The 7,500-nt window shown below is 41.5% G+C and overlaps 1 protein-coding gene across 4 annotated transcripts in view; it reads right to left on the reverse strand.

Moving 5' to 3' along the window:
* The window catches only part of IPCEF1 (interaction protein for cytohesin exchange factors 1), a 91,149-nt gene that overhangs the window by 34,982 nt on the left and 48,667 nt on the right, over positions 1–7,500 (reverse strand). The window lies entirely within an intron of this gene.

Consider the following 7,500-nt stretch of genomic DNA (forward strand, 5'->3'; position numbering starts at 1 on the left):
TCCTCCCACTCCAGGAGGTGAAACAGTGCAAGGGGACGATCCTACGCAGCTAAGCTCAGTTGTTAAACACTGCAAACCAACCTCAGATGGCGTTGGTCACTCAGACGAAGCTCTCTCTCTCTCTCTCTCTCTCTCTGAGAAATTTGCAGGCATGGTCCAGGAGGTATCAAAAGCCAGGTAGGTATGTACAGTATACTCTTTATATGCGGTCACCCCTTTTTGGACAGGAGAGTGTTTACTGAGCATTGGCATCTCTGTTCTGGGTCAGCCGGACTCTGTGTCAGAGCGTGGCTCCAGCAAAACTGAAGTTACCAGTTGGCCTCAAATCCCTGTTCTTGCTGCCTGCTGCTGAAACATCATCCTTTACTACATCTGTCTACATTCCCCCAGTCAGCTGCAGTAAGACTAGGACTCCTCCTAAGAGGAGCAATAATGTAGACAAAAGTCCGTAGCACACAGTGTCAGAAAAAACTGTACTTTCCAAAATGCAGAAACTGCTCATTCCTGAATCACTTTTTTTGCTGCTCCCAGCCCTTATCCCTGGGCACATTAAAATTCTGAAAACGTACACTGAGTTGAAGCAGGTAAAATACACACAACAATTACAAAGACAGAGGATAAATGAAGATGACTGACAGCATCCCAAGTCACATTATGCACGAATATGAAGAGACTATAAAAAGATGTTCATCGAGACAAGTCTTTGAGCTTTTATGCTTGGAAGAATGAATCTCTGAGAACTGAAACATGGATACAGAACGGATTTTTCAGTGGGTGGCTTTCCCGCACCTATGCATATCTGTTCTTTGGTATACAATAAGTCATGGCATAACCATCATTCCTGCAGTTTACATGTATTAAATATTCATATGAGAGGTTTATATTTTGCATCTTCACTAATAAATGGTTTTGCTTGCTCCAGGACCAGCAAAAAAAATAGGTAGAAAGTTATTTGGGTTTTAATTTAATTTTATATCAGTACAGAAAGAATGACGTTTATTAGCATCTGGGCTGAAAAAAAAAAAAAGAAATCTTGATTTTACAATGTGGCTTCATTTGTACAGAAATGTGTTTATTTGAAGTTGTGGGGTTTATCTTTCTCTGATTATATTTGTATCCGTCAAACTTGTTTAGAGCCTGGCTTGGGGAGCTTTTGTTTCCATTCCATAGGTTGGAATTTAGTGAGACTAACCTCACTGAGACAAAATAATGATTAATTAAAGAAAAAAAGTATTTCAATCAATTAGACCTTGAGCTAGTATTTCCATCCTGGATCCATAGTACACTGAGTATATAGGGATGAGTGAATGAGTAGGGGTGAGTAAAGGAGGAGCTTGATTGAGGGGTTGCATTGCACTAAAGATAAGGACTGTACTATCCCGAGTTTCTGTGCCAAAAAGAGTGGTCATTGACTAGACCAGGTGCAGCAAGAACACTGAAATTCAAGACCAGTCTAAGAACACCAACCTCAAAAAAGCAGTTCAGGGGGTATCAAAGCCACTGTTACACACATTGCTAGATGAGAAACACACAGTGCCAGTTATTTCTCTGCAGCATCAATCAATAAGCCCAGTTTAAAATAACAAGAACAACAAAAAGACCCTGTAAAAAAGGAATACACCCAGGTACCTTCTCATCCACACACCAATAAATCCATGCCTGAGCTAGGTAAACCATGAGGTGGGTGAGTGGATGACTAGGGGTTTTTTGGGGGGGAAGTCGGCCTTACATGTTACGACTGCAATCACAGCTCAGCCAGTTTCACCCATTGGTGCAGTAGCCACTGGTCTAGACTGCATCCTATAAATTGCTTGGGGTGCTGCACAGGCACTCGTAAAGGAGATTAAGTCTATGCAATGTCATTAGATAAGTCACAGTCTCTTCTGTCAATCCAGTTTTACTTTATACAAATATTTGTTCATTCAGATTTTGTATTGGGCTACTGAATTGTCAGGAACCTGTAAGCCAGCGTGGGGACACGCATCTGGGGTACTTCCACCCATGTGGAGATGGAACTTGAACTTGAACCACCAACATATCCAATGAGTATCTAAATTAGAGGAATATGCTCTAAATTGCTAATAGAAATAGGTCTTTAAGGCTTTGATTCCAGTAGTTTACATTTACCAGCTTTACAACAGAGAAATCTAATGCAGTATTTGGCATGTTCCAGTTGGTAAAAGATTATGTTCAATGCAGTCAGGCTTTATATGAATTCTATCACTGATTTCATATTTGTTCATTTATAAGAAAAGGTTAATGTTTCATTTTATGTATGAGTGAAAGGAAGGAGGGTAATGGTGTTAAGTTTAGGAACCATATCTCCTCCTTTTTTTTTTTTTTAAAAAATGCACTATTGGTACACATCTCAGATGTGCCATCTAGGTAACAGAAAACAGGGGTTTGATGGGCATGGAGTTCCACAATTATCAGGAAAAAGGAAGGAAAAAAAGGAAAACAAAACATGACAGTAAAACCTTGAGTGTTATTACAGTCAGCAAATAGAATTCCAAATAAACTCTAGAAACAGAACATGTGGAAGTCATCTTTTTGGCCATTCTTGGGATATAAATGACATTTTAAAACATTAAAAGTGTATAGAAGTCCTAAATGCTTTCCTTTCTCTGAAATGTTATCTCTACTGTAACTTTAAGCATGTTATTGTTTAACTCACACATTTCACTCAAACTTCCTTCAGATTTTATTGCAATGCTGTAAAATAGCCCTAAAAAATTCAGATTAAAAGAACCTTGACATGTTTCCTATTTAATCATTATGTTTAAAAGAATAAGCTGTTATCTCTTGTGGTTTCTATACAGGTTAGCCTAACATATACATCTGTACTTTTTGCTATGCCAGTTGTAGGAATATCATTTCAATATTAACAGTCTCTGCAAAGGCTTGGGGCAAAAAAGAAAGTAACCATTTTTTTTCACAGAAAAAGCTTTTCACTCAAAAGAAAAATTTCAAATGTATTTATGAAATGTAATGCATGAATCCAATGAAAGAAGCTAATGTCCTTTTTAGCTTGCCTCAATATATTGTCTAAATTCAGTGGCTTTAGGAGATTCAGTAAATCATTTAATAGACCTTTTTCAATATTTAAAGTGAATGTAATGATACAGAAAGATTTTAAAAAACAGTGCTGTAAAGTGAAAGTATCTAGTTATTGTGGAACAGCTCTAATCTGCAATTCAGGGTACTCCTGATGGCTTCATCACAGCGTTTCAGCACTTCTCCCAGAAGACCCTGGAGCAGTTCAGTCCTCAAACCTTTTTAATCTTTTTTCTCTCTGCCAAAAACACCAGTGAGGCAACCTATAGAACTGTGAAAAATTAGTGTAACATATTGGACCAGAGGTCCTCGAAGCCCTTGGCACAATCAACTGACATCAATGAGTTTTTATCATTCACATAAGCAGCGACTATAACTCAAAGGTAAAAGGTTTCTGTTTTAAAAGACTGCAATTATACAGCTCCCGGCAAAGCTGTTATAGTGACGACCAATTTAAATGCAGTGAACGGGGATAAAAAAACCAAAGATAAATAGTGACAGTAGATCACAGCCTGCAGCCCTTTGATTTTATATTTATATTTCTTTTCAGCTGAATCCCCATGACAACCATCATTAACACATCCTGCAAAACTGTATTTCAACTCTGCTCGGAAAACCAGCCGAGCTATCCTAAAGGCCCACAGGACAGAGTCATTTAATCCTCTGTCCCTTTACAGCCAACACTATGCAACATAGTCCCAACAATCGAAAGGAGCCAGGAGCCTGGGATTATATGTGACGATCTTCCCCCGCTACCCCTCTTCATATGCAGGAGTACTGATTCCCTCCAGGGTTTCAGTATGAGAACTAAAACTGCTAATGGGGTAGGCAGGATCACACAACGTCCTCTTTAAACCATTGTCTTCAAGGCAGCTGCCTACAGAGAGAGGTAGACAAAAGATGGAACAAAACGCTAATGAAGAGCAGTTGTCCAAGAAGTCTGGTGTTCCTGAATGCAACCAGAAAGTCTGGCTGCTCACATTCATTTTCTGACATTTTCTGTGTTTCCATTGCAAAACCAACTCTTCTCTGTTTCTTCCTAGTCCAAACAGCTTCCCAGGATTGAGGCACATCCATGCTGCAAACAAAAGTTTACCTGCTTCATGTGGTATCCATGTTTTATAGAAAGAGCAAGCATACATGGGAAGAGGTTTCAGGGCTGTCTACCCAAGCCTACTGAGACCACCGGGGCCCTAACTTCACCACTCCCAGTACCTCAGCTAGCTGGTCGAAAGCTAATTTGGTTTGCCTCTGTGCTCTGGTTTGCTTTCAGTGAAGGAGAACCTTGACTGTCGGGGTGTCTGATCTGCTGTTGCTGACCCTTCTCAGCATTTTATTATTTTTTTCTCTTTTGAGCTGTGGGATTCACAACGTAATTTATGTTAAATCGAAGGAGCTACCATCTGCAAATATCACCATCAGTGTCCTACATCTCCTCCACCAGTCTGCCTCATGTGCAAGACCCAGAACCAGAGTGGCTTAAAGGCAAATCAGAACAACAGAAACATCCAGAGCTTCAGAGGCGCCTGAAGACAGACTTCACCGGGAACACAATGTCATCTGAGGTTACCTACTGAAATCCGGGACAAGGCACATTCCCATACAACTTCCACCCACTCCCTATTTTCTCCATCTCCATTAGAAAAAAAAAGGTTAGGTCCAGCACCCTGTTGCTATGCTACGGTTGCCAGTGTCTGGTTGACTGCAGTTTCCATACAGCCACGAACAAAACAGGCTCCTTTCTCACAAGAAGGAAACTGGTCAGGCAGAGCTATAGGCAGCCAGCATGCCCCAGTTCCTTTGGCCTCGGCCCCACTCCTCCACCACAACCTTTTGCTTCAGCCTTGAAGAGGGCCTGTCACGGGAAGCCTCGGGCACATGAGGAGCAGGACTCCTCTTTCAACACAGATATGAACTTAAGGTTGTCATCTTGGATGGCCCATTGGGACCGAGGATTAACTCCACTGACAGCAGTAGAAGTGCAGGCAGTATTAAAGCCAGGCCAGATACAGAAGTAAAAAACAATATCAAGCAAGCCAGTGAATGTGTCACTCCTATTTCTGCCTCATCAATCTAGAGGTGAAAATATCTGTGAAAACACGACGGGTCTAATTCATCTCAGACACGACTCTGAGCATGGCTCCGGTCTCATCAATTTAAGTAAGCAGATCTTAGCAAAGGACACCTGCTCTCCTTCCCACACCCCCTCGTTCCTGCCATTCTGCAAACATTGCCTGAATGCAGAGGTTGCACTTTAAGTTGTCCAAAGAAACCTCAGCGTTTTAACGTAAAATAGCGTGTGAAAGTCAGCAGATGTTGAAAGCAAAGAGGTGCTACCAGCTAGCGTGTTTACAAGAAGATATCACTGTGATAGGTGGGAAGTCAGGGCTGACATAAGCTGTACAAGCTCCTTAGAGTATATGAAATAAACTGGAACGAATCTGCCACCCGTTCTTCAGCCTTGTTCATTTTGGGGCACCAGTGATGGCAGGAGAGCAGGCATGAACCAAAAGGACGAGTTCACCCCAATGGCAAACTCTGTCTCATAGAACTGGGATTGGCTCGACCGCGGCTCCTCTGGATCCCAAGAGGGGAATTTAGCCAGGTCACAACAAATAAAGGAACTGAACCACTCTGCTCCTCCCCGCCCCCTTCACTTCCCGGAATGCAAAATTTGCCTAGTGTTGCCTCATTTTATTTGCTCCAGCTTCATGTCAGCCAGCCAGCTCACCTTTCTTGACACTGCTTGGCCAGAAGTACAACTGCAAGCAGTGATTTAGAACAGTCAGTGCTTAATACAGGTTTGCAGGGTATTAATGCCACTGATGAGTATATCTGCCAGGCCATGTCTTTAACGCAGAAATATTGCAAGCATTGGAAAAACAAAGCCTTTTTTTTTTTCCTCTCTACTTTTCCTATTTCTTTTTTTTCTTTCCTCTTCCTCTCACACCTGTATTTGACTTGGTCTTGAAAGGAAACTAAATCAGATTATCACACCGCCACAAAAAACCAACAGCCTAAGACCAGCAGAGTTGTTTCCATTTTACCCCCCAAAAAGAATAGCTAATACCATCTTTAAATGCCATTTAAGAAAGGTCAAAGTTTTTATTCTGTTAAAAAAGAACCCAGCCAAACAATAGTGTACCCATAACTGAAGGGAGAATGCAAAATAGTCTTTGCACGAGTAAAGTTTCATTTAGGGTTTGGGGGATATTTTATGGTTTAAACTGTTTTATTTGTAACTTGTATGAAACAGTTGGCAAGATTTTTAATGGGGATTACTGCAAGAGAAATAAACAAGTGGAAACAATCCACATTGCATTTAGATTCTTAAAATGCTCTAAGAATAAATAAGGGTTTCTTTAATCTTTCATCCTTTGCTGGGCCTGGAAGGTGCTGATTTTCAGAGCAGCCCATTCGCATTTAGGAAACCTGATGCCCATCCCCAATTTCCACACTGAAGTGGTTCAGTTTTAACCTATGTTGTTGCTGGCGTCCCCTAATCCTCTGCACACCCAATTCTGGGCTCTGTCAGTCCATCATTTGAATGCGATAGGAGCCTTTTTTAGAGGTAGCAGTGCAAGAGAGCAAAGTGAAGAGAATAATTATGTCTGAATCTTCCTAGGATAGGCAAGACAGCATCTCTGCCCAATCAAGCCGAGCTGTAGCAAAGAGCCTGGAGTAAAGCCGGCTGTTCTTCCCTCCGACTCACTGCTTCTTTGCACTCTGCCATAACCTTTCATTAAAAGGGTTACTTTTAATTCCTGGTTCTTCAGTTGATCACAGGAATCCAGGGCCTGCTATTCTTTGTCTCAGACTGTTTCTCACTCGCAGTGTAAGCGGAGTAGGCTGTTTGGGCTGGATCAGCGGGAAGAGAAATGCTATCTGTACCGCGTGTCCTGAAGAAAGCTCACCCTCTGAACAGAAAGTAGGACCTTGAATTCAAAACTCTGTGTCCTCCTGCAGATTTGACTTTTTGCATGGACTCATCAGAGCAGGAAGTTAAAAACCAGCAGAACGTGAGAACCTTTAATTACATTTTTCTGGATGAGACATCAGCAAGACCAGGAGTGAAAACATCACCAACTGACCGTACTCATACCTGCAACCCTACCAGTGCACACTGGGGAAGAAAGAAAGAAAAAGAAGGGGGGGAACCCAAACAGAAAAGCAAACAAACAAACAGATTAATCTCAGTGAGGAAGGGGATGGAGGATGGAGTGAAAAACAGCTGAGAGGCTTCTGAAAATTAAACTGATTACAAGTGAAGAAGCCTTCCTGGTTTGAGTTTTGATAGTGAATGTCTGCAAACTGCCCAACCCAGGAAAACCTTTCCCAAATTCAAATGCCACCAACACCAGCAAAGAGCAGCTCTGTAAATGCCAGAACAGAGAGCAAGTAAACATTTCACAAGTACTTACCAAACTAAAAAACGCATAGTTGTCT

Source organism: Egretta garzetta, unplaced genomic scaffold (assembly GCF_000687185.1).
Source record: "Egretta garzetta isolate BGI_Z169 unplaced genomic scaffold, ASM68718v1 scaffold397, whole genome shotgun sequence".
In the NCBI taxonomy this organism is placed as follows: domain Eukaryota; kingdom Metazoa; phylum Chordata; class Aves; order Pelecaniformes; family Ardeidae; genus Egretta; species Egretta garzetta.